Genomic DNA, 15,635 nt, shown 5'->3' with positions numbered 1-15,635 from the left:
TTGCGATCACAGTATTGCTACTATAATCATGAGAACACTTTTATTTTTTATTAGGTTTAAGATGATCTGTTCAACAGAAAGATGAATCAGACTTTTCTAATTTAATTGTATCAAAGTACGACTTAATGAAAATAATTTTTTATTTAAGAATAAGAAAATGAAGGCGCTGCTGAGATTTGAACTAAGGATCTCCTGTTTACTAGACAGGTGCTTTAACCAGCTAAGCCACAGCACCCTCTTGAAAATACTTAAAGGGACAGTTTGCCTTATAGTTTTCAAGAAAATCCTGAGTTTTCTCTTTCATAATCTTTTCTAAGTTCATACAATGCTCTACTCAATCACTTTAGATGAGAACACTCATCTTATTCATAAACACCTCATTAATATACTGCTTACCATATTCATAAAATTTTGAATTATGCCTTGTTCAAGAATGCATTACTTGAATTCAACTCCAGAATCATCTTTTATCTCTATTTTGCTCTTTGTCATTGTCTTTTCCCTTTTTCATTCAAGGCATTACTTTAAAAATCTTCACAATACCACTTTTTTTATTTCAATTTAAGATGAACCATTCTAAAGGTCACAGAACAAGACTTTTCTTTTTAAATAGTATTCAACATTTGCGTGATGAAAATTATTCTTACATGTAAGGAGCCAATCATAATGTGCTGCTGAGATTTGAACTCAAGATTTCCTGTTTGCGAGACAGGCAGTTTAACCACTTAGCCACAGCACCTACTGTAGTAACAATGAAGGCATCATTAATTTAGTATTGGCGATCGAATTCGGTGCCTGCAATAAAGATTCTTTATATGTATTCCAATGTTATAAAAGAAAGGATTCCTAATCTCTAAACAAGAATATCTATGTGGTATTAAAAAAAAATATTTTTAAACTCAATTCCCTATATTGAATAGTTACAAATAATTGTTTTACATAAAAACATCAATATTGCTCAAATTTAGGGTAATATTTAATCTGTGACTTCCTCATTGATATACAATTTTCATTTTGCGATCACAGTATTGCTACTATAATCATGAGAACACTTTTATTTTTTATTAGGTTTAAGATGATCTGTTCAACAGAAAGATGAATCAGACTTTTCTAATTTAATTGTATCAAAGTACGACTTAATGAAAATAATTTTTTATTTAAGAATAAGAAAATGAAGGCGCTGCTGAGATTTGAACTAAGGATCTCCTGTTTACTAGACAGGTGCTTTAACCAGCTAAGCCACAGCACCCTCTTGAAAATACTTAAAGGGACAGTTTGCCTTATAGTTTTCAAGAATATCCTGAGTTTTCTCTTTCATAATCTTTTCTAAGTTCATACAATGCTCTACTCAATCACTTTAGATGAGAACACTCATCTTATTCATAAACACCTCATTAATATACTGCTTACCATATTCATAAAATTTTGAATTATGCCTTGTTCAAGAATGCATTACTTGAATTCAACTCCAGAATGATCTTTTATCTCTATTTTGCTCTTTGTCATTGTCTTTTCCCTTTTTCATTCAAGGCATTACTTTAAAAATCTTCAAAATACCACTTTTTTTATTTCAATTCATGATGAACCATTCTAAATGTCACAGAACAAGACTTTTCTTTTTAAATAGTATTCAACATTTGCGTGATGAAAATGATTCTTACATGTAGGGAGCCAATAATAAAGTGCTGTTGAGATTTGAACTTAGGATTTCCTGTTTACGAGACAGCCACTTTAACCACTTAGCCACAGCACCTACTGTAGTAACAATGAAGGAATCATTAATTTAGTATTGGCGATCGAATTCGGTGCCTGCAATAAAGATTCTTTATATGTATTCCATTGTTATAAAAGAAAGGATTCCTAATCTCTAAACAAGAATAACTATGTGGTATTAAAAAAAACTATTTTTAAACTCAATTCCCTTTATTGAATAGTTACAAATAATTGTTTTACATAAAAACATCAATATTGCTCAAATTTAGGGTAATATTTCAACTGTGACTTCCTCATCGATATACCTTTTTCATTTTGCGATCACAGTATTGCTACTATATTCATGAGAACACTTTTATTTTTTATTAGGTTTAAGATGATCTGTTCAACAGAAAGATGAATCAGACTTTTCTAATTTAATTGTATCAAAGTACGACTTAATGAAAATAATTTTTTATTTAAGAATAAGAAAATGAAAGCGCTGCTGAGATTTGAACTCAGGATCTCCTGTTTACTAGAAAGGCGCTTTAACCAACTAAGCCACAGCACCCTCTTAAAAATCCTTAAAGGGACAGTTTGCCTTATAGTTTTCAAGAAAATCCTGAGTTTTTCTCTTTCATAATCTTTTCTAAGTTCATACAATGCTCTACTCAACCACTTTAGATGAGAACACTCATCTTATTCATAAACACCTCATTAATATACTGCTTACCATATTCATAGAATTTTGAATTATGCCTTGTTCAAGAATGCATTACTTGAATTCAACTTCAGAATGATCTTTTATCTCTATTTTGCTCTTTTGTCATTGTCTTTTCATTTTTTCATTCAAGGCATTACTTTAAAAATCTTCACAATACAACTTTTTTTATTTCAATTTAAGATGAACCATTCTAAAGGTCACAGAACAAGACTTTTCTTTTTAAATAGTATTCAACATTTGCGTGATGAAAATTATTCTTACATGTAAGGAGCCAGTAATAAGGTGCTGCTGAGATTTGAACTCAGGATTTTCTGTTTACGAGATAGGCACTTTAACCACTTAGCCACAGCACCTAGTGTAGTAACAATGAAGGAATCATTAATTTAGTATTGGCGATCGAATTCGGTGCCTGCAATAAAGATTCTTTATCTGTATTCCAATGTTATAAAAGAAAGGATTTCTAATCTCTAAACAAGAATAAATATGTGGTATTAAAAAAAACTCTTTTTAAACTCAATTCCCTATATTGAATAGTTACAAATATTTGTTTTACATAAACAAATCAATATTGCTCAAATTTAGGGTTATATTTCATCTGTGACTTCCTCATTGATACACCATTTTCATTTTGCAATCACAGTATTGCTACTATAATCATGAGAACACTCTGATTTTTTATCAGGTTTAAGATGATCTGTTAAACAGAAAGATGAATCAGACTTTTCTAATTTAATTGTATCAAATTCCGACTTAATGAAAATTATTTTTTATTTAAGAATAAGAAAATGAAGGCACTTCTGAGATTTGAGCTCATGATCTCCTGTTTACTAGACAGGCGCTTTAACCAGCTAAGCCACAGTATCCTCTTTAAAATGCTTTAAGGGACAGTTTGCCTTATAGTTTTCAAGAAAATCCTGAGTTTTTCTCTTTCATAATCGTTTCTAAGTTCATACAATGCTCTACTCAATCACTTTAGATGAGAACACTCATCTTATTCATAAACACATCATTAATATACTGCTTACCATATTCATAGAATTTTGAATTATGCCTTGTTCAAGAATGCATTACTTGAATTCAACTCCAGAATCATCTTTTATCTCTATTTTGCTCTTTGTCATTGTCTTTTCCCTTTTTCATTCAAGGCATTACTTTAAAAATCTTCACAATACCACGTTTTTTCTTTCAATTTAAGATGAACCATTCTAAAGGTCACAGAACAAGACTTTTCTTTTTTGCGTGATGAAAATTATTCTTACATGTAAGGAGCCAATAATAAGGTGCTGCTGAGATTTGAACTCAGGATTTCCTGTTCACGAAACAGGTACTTTAACCAGTTAGCCACAGCACCTACTGTAGTAACAATGAAGGAATCATTAATTTAGTATTGGCGATCGAATTCGGTGCCTGCAATAAAGATTCTTTATATATATTCCAATGTTATAAAAGAAAGGATTCCTAATCTCTAAACAAGAATAACTATGTGGTATTAAAAAAAAACTATTTTTAAACTCAATTCCCTTTATTGAATAGTTACAAATAATTGTTTTACATAAAAACATCAATATTGCTCAAATTTAGGGTAATATTTCAACTGTGACTTCCTCATTGATATACCTTTTTCATTTTGCGATCACAGTATTGCTACTATAATCGTGAGAACACTTTTATTTTTTATTAGGTTTAAGATGATCTGTTCAACAGAAAGATGAATCAGACTTTTCTAATTTAATTGTATCAAAGTACGACTTAATGAAAATAATTTTTTATTTAAGAATAAGAAAATGAAGGCGCTGCTGAGATTTGAACTCAGGATCTCCTGTTTACTAGACAGGTGCTTTAACCAACTAAGCGACAGTATCCTCTTTAAAATGCTTTAAGGGACAGTTTGCCTTATAGTTTTCAAGAAAATCCTGAGTTTTTCTCTTTCATAATCTTTTCTAAGTTCATACAATGCTCTACTCAATCACTTTAGATGAGAACACTCATCTTATTCATAAACACATCATTAATATACTGCTTACCATATTCATAGAATTTTGAATTATGCCTTGTTCAAGAATGCATTACTTGAATTCAACTCCAGAATCATCTTTTATCTCTATTTTGCTCTTTGTCATTGTCTTTTCCCTTTTTCATTCAAGGCATTACTTTAAAAATCTTCACAATACCACGTTTTTTCTTTCAATTTAAGATGAACCATTCTAAAGGTCACAGAACAAGACTTTTCTTTTTTGCGTGATGAAAATTATTCTTACATGTAAGGAGCCAATAATAAGGTGCTGCTGAGATTTGAACTCAGGATTTCCTGTTCACGAAACAGGTACTTTAACGAGTTAGCCACAGCACCTACTGTAGTAACAATGAAGGAATCATTAATTTAGTATTGGCGATCAAATTCGGTGCCTGCAATAAAGATTCTTTATATATATTCCAATGTTATAAAAGAAAGGATTCCTAATCTCTAAACAAGAATAACTATGTGGTATTAAAAAAAAACTATTTTTAAACTCAATTCCCTTTATTGAATAGTTACAAATAATTGTTTTACATAAAAACATCAATATTGCTCAAATTTAGGGTAATATTTCAACTGTGACTTCCTCATTGATATACCTTTTTCATTTTGCGATCACAGTATTGCTACTATAATCGTGAGAACACTTTTATTTTTTATTAGGTTTAAGATGATCTGTTCAACAGAAAGATGAATCAGACTTTTCTAATTTAATTGTATCAAAGTACGACTTAATGAAAATAATTTTTTATTTAAGAATAAGAAAATGAAGGCGCTGCTGAGATTTGAACTCAGGATCTCCTGTTTACTAGACAGGTGCTTTAACCAACTAAGCCACAGCACCCTCTTGAAAATGCTTAAAGGGACAGTTTGCCTTATAGTTTTCAAGAAAATCCTGAGTTTTTCTCTTTCATAATCTTTTCTAAGTTCATACAATGCTCTACTCAATCACTTTAGATGAGAACATTAATCTTATTCATAAACACTTCATTAATATACTGCTTACCATATTCATAGAATTTTGAATTATGCCTTGTTCAAGAATGCATTACTTGAATTCAACTCCAGAATGATCTTTTATCTCTATTTTGCTCTTTGTCATTGTCTTTTCCCTTTTTCATTCAAGGCATTACTTTAAAAATCTTCACAATACCACTTTTTCTATTTCAATTTAAGATTAACCATTCTAAAGGTCACAGAACAAGACTTTTCTTTTTAAATAGTATTCAACATTTGCGTGATTAAAATTATTCTTACATGTAAGGAGCCAATAATAAGGTGCTGCTGAGATTTGAACTCAGGATTTCCTGTTTGCAAGATAAGCAGTTTAACCACTTAGCCACAGCACCTACTGTTGTAGCAAAGAAGGAATCATTAATTTAGTATTGGCGATCGAATTCGGTGCCTGCAATAAAGATTCTTTATATGTATTCCAATGTTATAAAAGAAAGGATTCCTAATCTCTAAACAAGAATAACTATGTGGTTTAAAAAAAAACTATTTTTAAACTCAATTCCCTATATTGAATAGTTACAAATAATTGTTTTACATAAAAACATCAATATTGCTCAAATTTAGGGTAATATTTGATCTGTGACTTCCTCATTGATATACAATTTTCATTTTGCGATCACAGTATTGCTACTATAATCATGAGAACACTTTCATTTTTTATTAGGTTTAAGATGATCTGTTCAACAGAAAGATGAATCAGACTTTTCTAATTTAATTGTATCAAAGTACGACTTAATGAAAATAATTTTTTATTTAAGAATATGAAGGCGCTGCTGAGATTTGAACTCAGGATCTACTGTTTACTAGAAAGGCGCTTTAACCAACTAAGCCACAGAACCCTCTTGAAAATGCTGAAAGGGACAGTTTGCCTTATAGTTTTCAAGAAAATCCTGAGTTTTTCTCTTTCATAATCTTTTCTAAGTTCATACAATGCTCTACTCAATCATTTTAGATGAGAACACTCATCTTATTCATAAACACCTCATTAATATACTGCTTACCATATTCATAGAATTTTGAATTATGCCTTGTTCAAGAATGAATTACTTGAATTCAACTCCAGAATGATCTTTTATCTCTATTTTGCTCTTTGTCATTGTCTTTTCCCTTTTTCATTCAAGGCATTACTTTAAAAATCTTCACAATACCACTTTTTCTATTTCAATTTAAGATGAACCATTCTAAAGGTCACAGAACAAGACTTTTCTTTTTCAATAGTATTCAACATTTGCATGATTAAAATTATTCTTACATGTAAGGAGCCAATAATAAGGTGCTGCTGAGATTTGAACTCAGGATTTCCTGTTTGCGAGACAGGCAGTTTAACCACTTAGCCACAGCACCTACTGTAGTAGCAAAGAAGGAATCATTAATTTAGTATTGGCGATCGAATTCGGTGCCTGCAATAAAGATTCTTTATATGTATTCCAATGTTATAAAAGAAACGATTCCTAATCTCTAAACAAGAATAACTATGTGGTATTAAAAAAAACTATTTTTAAACTCAATTCCCTATATTGAATAGTTACAAATAATTGTTTTACATAAAAACATCAATATTGCTCAAATTTAGCGTAATATTTCAACTGTGACTTCCTCATTGATCTACCTTTTTCATTTTGCGATCACAGTATTGGTACTATAATCATGAGAACACTCTGATTTTTTATCGGGTTTAAGATGATCTGTTCAACAGAAAGATGAATCAGACTTTTCTAATTTAATTGTATCAAAGTACGATTTAATGAAAATAATGTTTTATTTAATATTAAGATAAAGAAGGCACTGCTTAGATTTGAACTCCGGATCTCCTGTTTACTAGACAGGCACTTTAACAAGCTAAGCCACAGCAACCTTTTGAAAATGCTTTAAGGCACAGTTTGCCTTAAAGTTTTCAAGAAAATCCTGAGTTTTTCACTTTCATAATCTTTTCTAAGTTCATACAATGCTCTACTCAATCACTTTAGATGAGAACACTCATCTTATTCATAAACACCTCATTAATATACTGCTTACCATATTCAAAGAATTTTGATTTATGCCTTGTTCAAGAATGCATTACTTGAATTCAACTCCAGAATCATCTTTTATCTCTATTTTGCTCTTTGTCATTGTCTTTTCCCTTTTTCATTCAAGGCATTACTTTAAAAATCTTCACAATACCACTTTTTTTATTTCAATTTAAGATGAACCATTCTAAAGGTCACAGAACAAGACTTTTCTTTTTAAATAGTATTCAACATTTGCGTGATGAAAATTATTCTTACATGTAAGGAGCCAATAATAATGTGCTGCTGAGATTTGAACTCAAGATTTCCTGTTTGCGAGACAGGCAGTTTAACCACTTAGCCACAGCACCTACTGTAGTAACAATGAAGGCATCATTAATTTAGTATTGGCGATCGAATTCGGTGCCTGCAATAAAGATTCTTTATATGTATTCCAATGTTATAAAAGAAAGGATTCCTAATCTCTAAACAAGAATAACTATGTGGTATTAAAAAAAAATATTTTTAAACTCAATTCCCTATATTGAATAGTTACAAATAATTGTTTTACATAAAAACATCAATATTGCTCAAATTTAGGGTAATATTTAATCTGTGACTTCCTCATTGATATACAATTTTCATTTTGCGATCACAGTATTGCTACTATAATCATGAGAACACTTTTATTTTTTATTAGGTTTAAGATGATCTGTTCAACAGAAAGATGAATCAGACTTTTCTAATTTAATTGTATCAAAGTACGACTTAATGAAAATAATTTTTTATTTAAGAATAAGAAAATGAAGGCGCTGCTGAGATTTGAACTAAGGATCTCTTGTTTACTAGACAGGTGCTTTAACCAGCTAAGCCACAGCACCCTCTTGAAAATACTTAAAGGGACAGTTTGCCTTATAGTTTTCAAGAAAATCCTGAGTTTTTCTCTTTCATAATCTTTTCTAAGTTCATACAATGCTCTACTCAATCACTTTAGATGAGAACACTCATCTTATTCATAAACACCTCATTAATATACTGCTTACCATATTCATAGAATTTTGAATTATGCCTTGTTCAAGAATGCATTACTTGAATTCAACTTCAGAATGATCTTTTATCTCTATTTTGCTCTTTTGTCATTGTCTTTTCCTTTTTTCATTCAAGGCATTACTTTAAAAATCTTCACAATACAACTTTTTTTATTTCAATTTAAGATGAACCATTCTAAAGGTCACAGAACAAGACTTTTCTTTTTAAATAGTATTCAACATTTGCGTGATGAAAATTATTCTTACATGTAAGGAGCCAATAATAAAGTGCTGTTGAGATTTGAACTTAGGATTTCCTGTTTACGAGACAGGTACTTTAACCACTTAGCCACAGCACCTACTGTAGTAACAATGAAGGAATCATTAATTTAGTATTGGCGATCGAATTCGGTGCCTGCAATAAAGATTCTTTATATGTATTCCATTGTTATAAAAGAAAGGATTCCTAATCTCTAAACAAGAATAACTATGTGGTATTAAAAAAAACTATTTTTAAACTCAATTCCCTTTATTGAATAGTTACAAATAATTGTTTTACATAAAAACATCAATATTGCTCAAATTTAGGGTAATATTTCAACTGTGACTTCCTCATCGATATACCTTTTTCATTTTGCGATCACAGTATTGCTACTATATTCATGAGAACACTCTGATTTTTTATCAGGTTTAAGATGATCTGTTAAACAGAAAGATGAATCAGACTTTTCTAATTTAATTGTATCAAAGTCCGACTTAATGAAAATTATTTTTTATTTAAGAATAAGAAAATGAAGGCACTTCTGAGATTTGAGCTCATGATCTCCTGTTTACTAGACAGGCACTTTAACCAGCTAAGCCACAGTATCCTCTTTGAAATGCTTTAAGGGACAGTTTGCCTTATAGTTTTCAAGAAAATCCTGAGTTTTTCTCTTCCATAATCTTTTCTAAGTTCATACAATGCTCTACTCAATCACTTTAGATGAGAACACTCATCTTATTCATAAACACATCATTAATATACTGCTTACCATATTCATAGAATTTTGAATTATGCCTTGTTCAAGAATGCATTACTTGAATTCAACTCCAGAATCATCTTTTATCTCTATTTTGCTCTTTGTCATTGTCTTTTCCCTTTTTCATTCAAGGCATTACTTTAAAAATCTTCACAATACCACTTTTTTTATTTCAATTTAAGATGAACCATTCTAAAGGTCACAGAACAAGACTTTTCTTTTTAAATAGTATTCAACATTTGCGTGATGAAAATTATTCTTACATGTAAGGAGCCAATAATAATGTGCTGCTGAGATTTGAACTCAAGATTTCCTGTTTGCGAGACAGGCAGTTTAACCACTTAGCCACAGCACCTACTGTAGTAACAATGAAAGCATCATTAATTTAGTATTGGCGATCGAATTCGGTGCCTGCAATAAAGATTCTTTATATGTATTCCAATGTTATAAAAGAAAGGATTCCTAATCTCTAAACAAGAATAACTATGTGGTATTAAAAAAAAATATTTTTAAACTCAATTCCCTATATTGAATAGTTACAAATAATTGTTTTACATAAAAAGATCAATATTGCTCAAATTTAGGGTAATATTTAATCTGTGACTTCCTCATTGATATACAATTTTCATTTTGCGATCACAGTATTGCTACTATAATCATGAGAACACTTTTATTTTTTATTAGGTTTAAGATGATCTGTTCAACAGAAAGATGAATCAGACTTTTCTAATTTAATTGTATCAAAGTACGACTTAATGAAAATATTTTTTTATTTAAGAATAAGAAAATGAAGGCGCTGCTGAGATTTGAACTAAGGATCTCCTGTTTACTAGACAGGTGCTTTAACCAGCTAAGCCACAGCACCCTCTTGAAAATACTTAAAGGGACAGTTCGCCTTATAGTTTTCAAGAAAATCCTGAGTTTTCTCTTTCATAATCTTTTCTAAGTTCATACAATGCTCTACTCAATCACTTTAGATGAGAACACTCATCTTATTCATAAACACCTCATTAATATACTGCTTACCATATTCATAAAATTTTGAATTATGCCTTTTTCAAGAATGCATTACTTGAATTCAACTCCAGAATGATCTTTTATCTCTATTTTGCTCTTTGTCATTGTCTTTTCCCTTTTTCATTCAAGGCATTACTTTAAAAGTCTTCACAATACCACTTTTTTTATTTCAATTCATGATGAACCATTCTAAATGTCACAGAACAAGACTTTTCTTTTTAAATAGTATTCAACATTTGCGTGATGAAAATGATTCTTACATGTAGGGAGCCAATAATAAAGTGCTGTTGAGATTTGAACTTAGGATTTCCTGTTTACGAGACAGGCACTTTAACCACTTAGCCACAGCACCTACTGTAGTAACAATGAAGGAATCATTAATTTAGTATTGGCGATCGAATTCGGTGCCTGCAATAAAGATTCTTTATATGTATTCCATTGTTATAAAAGAAAGGATTCCTAATCTCTAAACAAGAATAACTATGTGGTATTAAAAAAAACTATTTTTAAACTCAATTCCCTTTATTGAATAGTTACAAATAATTGTTTTACATAAAAACATCAATATTGCTCAAATTTAGGGTAATATTTCAACTGTGACTTCCTCATCGATATACCTTTTTCATTTTGCGATCACAGTATTGCTACTATATTCATGAGAACACTCTGATTTTTTATCAGGTTTAAGATGATCTGTTAAACAGAAAGATGAATCAGACTTTTCTAATTTAATTGTATCAAAGTCCGACTTAATGAAAATTATTTTTTATTTAAGAATAAGAAAATGAAGGCACTTCTGAGATTTGAGCTCATGATCTCCTGTTTACTAGACAGGCGCTTTAACCAGCTAAGCCACAGTATCCTCTTTGAAATGCTTTAAGGGACAGTTTGCCTTATAGTTTTCAAGAAAATCCTGAGTTTTTCTCTTCCATAATCTTTTCTAAGTTCATACAATGCTCTACTCAATCACTTTAGATGAGAACACTCATCTTATTCATAAACACATCATTAATATACTGCTTAATATATTCATAGAATTTTGAATTATGCCTTGTTCAAGAATGCATTACTTGAATTCAACTCCAGAATCATCTTTTATCTCTATTTTGCTCTTTGTCATTGTCTTTTCCCTTTTTCATTCAAGGCATTACTTTAAAAATCTTCACAATACCATGTTTTTTATTTCAATTTAAGATGAACCATTCTAAAGGTCACAGAACAAGACTTTTCTTTTTAAATAGTATTCAACATTTGCGTGATGAAAATTATTCTTACATGTAAGGAGCCAATAATAATGTGCTGCTGAGATTTGAACTCAAGATTGCCTGTTTGCGAGACAGGCAGTTTAACCACTTAGCCACAGCACCTACTGTAGTAACAATGAAGGAATCATTAATTTAGTATTGGTGATCGAATTCGGTGCTTGCAATAAAGATTCTTTATATGTATTCCAATGTTATAAAAGAAAGGATTCCTAATCTCTAAACAAGAATAACTATGTGGTATTAAAAAAAACTCTTTTTAAACTCAATTCCCTATATTGAATAGTTACAAATATTTGTTTTACATAAACAAATCAATATTGCTCAAATTTAGGGTAATATTTAATCTGTGACTTCCTCATTGATATAAAATTTTCATTTTGCAATCACAGTATTGCTACTATAATCATGAGAACACTTTTATTTTTTATTAGGTTTAAGATGATCTGTTCAACAGAAAGATGAATCAGACTTTTCTAATTTAATTGTATCAAAGTACGACTTAATGAAAATAATTTTTTATTTAAGAATATGAAGGCGCTGCTGAGATTTGAACTCAGGATCTACTGTTTACTAGAAAGGCGCTTTAACCAACTAAGCCACAGAACCCTCTTGAAAATGCTGAAAGGGACAGTTTGCCTTATAGTTTTCAAGAAAATCCTGAGTTTTTCTCTTTCATAATCTTTTCTAAGTTCATACAATGCTCTACTCAATCATTTTAGATGAGAACACTCATCTTATTCATAAACACCTCATTAATATACTGCTTACCATATTCATAGAATTTTGAATTATGCCTTGTTCAAGAATGAATTACTTGAATTCAACTCCAGAATGATCTTTTATCTCTATTTTGCTCTTTGTCATTGTCTTTTCCCTTTTTCATTCAAGGCATTACTTTAAAAATCTTCACAATACCACTTTTTCTATTTCAATTTAAGATGAACCATTCTAAAGGTCACAGAACAAGACTTTTCTTTTTCAATAGTATTCAACATTTGCATGATTAAAATTATTCTTACATGTAAGGAGCCAATAATAAGGTGCTGCTGAGATTTGAACTCAGGATTTCCTGTTTGCGAGACAGGCAGTTTAACCACTTAGCCACAGCACCTACTGTAGTAGCAAAGAAGGAATCATTAATTTAGTATTGGCGATCGAATTCGGTGCCTGCAATAAAGATTCTTTATATGTATTCCAATGTTATAAAAGAAACGATTCCTAATCTCTAAACAAGAATAACTATGTGGTATTAAAAAAAACTATTTTTAAACTCAATTCCCTATATTGAATAGTTACAAATAATTGTTTTACATAAAAACATCAATATTGCTCAAATTTAGCGTAATATTTCAACTGTGACTTCCTCATTGATCTACCTTTTTCATTTTGCGATCACAGTATTGGTACTATAATCATGAGAACACTCTGATTTTTTATCGGGTTTAAGATGATTTGTTCAACAGAAAGATGAATCAGACTTTTCTAATTTAATTGTATCAAAGTACGATTTAATGAAAATAATGTTTTATTTAATATTAAGATAAAGAAGGCACTGCTGAGATTTGAACTCCGGATCTCCTGTTTACTAGACAGGCACTTTAACAAGCTAAGCCACAGCAACCTTTTGAAAATGCTTTAAGGCACAGTTTGCCTTAAAGTTTTCAAGAAAATCCTGAGTTTTTCACTTTCATAATCTTTTCTAAGTTCATACAATGCTCTACTCAATCACTTTAGATGAGAACACTCATCTTATTCATAAACACCTCATTAATATACTGCTTACCATATTCAAAGAATTTTGATTTATGCCTTGTTCAAGAATGCATTACTTGAATTCAACTCCAGAATCATCTTTTATCTCTATTTTGCTCTTTGTCATTGTCTTTTCCCTTTTTCATTCAAGGCATTACTTTAAAAATCTTCACAATACCACTTTTTTTATTTCAATTTAAGATGAACCATTCTAAAGGTCACAGAACAAGACTTTTCTTTTTAAATAGTATTCAACATTTGCGTGATGAAAATTATTCTTACATGTAAGGAGCCAATAATAATGTGCTGCTGAGATTTGAACTCAAGATTTCCTGTTTGCGAGACAGGCAGTTTAACCACTTAGCCACAGCACCTACTGTAGTAACAATGAAGGCATCATTAATTTAGTATTGGCGATCGAATTCGGTGCCTGCAATAAAGATTCTTTATATGTATTCCAATGTTATAAAAGAAAGGATTCCTAATCTCTAAACAAGAATAACTATGTGGTATTAAAAAAAAATATTTTTAAACTCAATTCCCTATATTGAATAGTTACAAATAATTGTTTTACATAAAAACATCAATATTGCTCAAATTTAGGGTAATATTTAATCTGTGACTTCCTCATTGATATACAATTTTCATTTTGCGATCCCAGTATTGCTACTATAATCATGAGAACACTTTTATTTTTTATTAGGTTTAAGATGATCTGTTCAACAGAAAGATGAATCAGACTTTTCTAATTTAATTGTATCAAAGTACGACTTAATGAAAATAATTTTTTATTTAAGAATAAGAAAATGAAGGCGCTGCTGAGATTTGAACTAAGGATCTCTTGTTTACTAGACAGGTGCTTTAACCAGCTAAGCCACAGCACCCTCTTGAAAATACTTAAAGGGACAGTTTGCCTTATAGTTTTCAAGAAAATCCTGAGTTTTCTCTTTCATAATCTTTTCTAAGTTCATACAATGCTCTACTCAATCACTTTAGATGAGAACACTCATCTTATTCATAAACACCTCATTAATATACTGCTTACCATATTCATAAAATTTTGAATTATGCCTTGTTCAAGAATGCATTACTTGAATTCAACTCCAGAATGATCTTTTATCTCTATTTTGCTCTTTGTCATTGTCTTTTCCCTTTTTCATTCAAGGCATTACTTTAAAAATCTTCACAATACCACTTTTTTTATTTCAATTCATGATGAACCATTCTAAATGTCACAGAACAAGACTTTTCTTTTTAAATAGTATTCAACATTTGCGTGATGAAAATGATTCTTACATGTAGGGAGCCAATAATAAAGTGCTGTTGAGATTTGATCTTAGGATTTCCTGTTTACGAGACAGGTACTTTAACCACTTAGCCACAGCACCTACTGTAGTAACAATGAAGGAATCATTAATTTAGTATTGGCGATCGAATTCGGTGCCTGCAATAAAGATTCTTTATATGTATTCCATTGTTATAAAAGAAAGGATTCCTAATCTCTAAACAAGAATAACTATGTGGTATTAAAAAAAACTATTTTTAAACTCAATTCCCTTTATTGAATAGTTACAAATAATTGTTTTACATAAAAACATCAATATTGCTCAAATTTAGGGTAATATTTCAACTGTGACTTCCTCATCGATATACCTTTTTCATTTTGCGATCACAGTATTGCTACTATATTCATGAGAACACTCTGATTTTTTATCAGGTTTAAGATGATCTGTTAAACAGAAAGATGAATCAGACTTTTCTAATTTAATTGTATCAAAGTCCGACTTAATGAAAATTATTTTTTATTTAAGAATAAGAAAATGAAGGCACTTCTGAGATTTGAGCTCATGATCTCCTGTTTACTAGACAGGCGCTTTAACCAGCTAAGCCACAGTATCCTCTTTGAAATGCTTTAAGGGACAGTTTGCCTTATAGTTTTCAAGAAAATCCTGAGTTTTTCTCTTCCATAATCTTTTCTAAGTTCATACAATGCTCTACTCAATCACTTTAGATGAGAACACTCATCTTATTCATAAACACATCATTAATATACTGCTTACCATATTCATAGAATTTTGAATTATGCCTTGTTCAAGAATGCATTACTTGAATTCAACTC

The 15,635-nt window shown here is 30.3% G+C and overlaps 1 non-coding gene across 1 annotated transcript; it reads right to left on the bottom strand.

The window, feature by feature from the left end:
* Positions 1-5,203: 5,203 nt before the first annotated feature.
* Positions 5,204-5,277, bottom strand: TRNAT-AGU (transfer RNA threonine (anticodon AGU)). The gene has a single exon. It is a non-coding gene; the product is annotated as a tRNA-Thr (tRNA).
* Between the last annotated feature and the right edge of the window lie 10,358 nt (positions 5,278-15,635).

Source organism: Triturus cristatus, chromosome 12 (assembly GCF_964204655.1).
Source record: "Triturus cristatus chromosome 12, aTriCri1.1, whole genome shotgun sequence".
NCBI lineage: Eukaryota > Metazoa > Chordata > Amphibia > Caudata > Salamandridae > Triturus > Triturus cristatus.
This window is presented reverse-complemented; position numbering and strand designations above follow the sequence as displayed.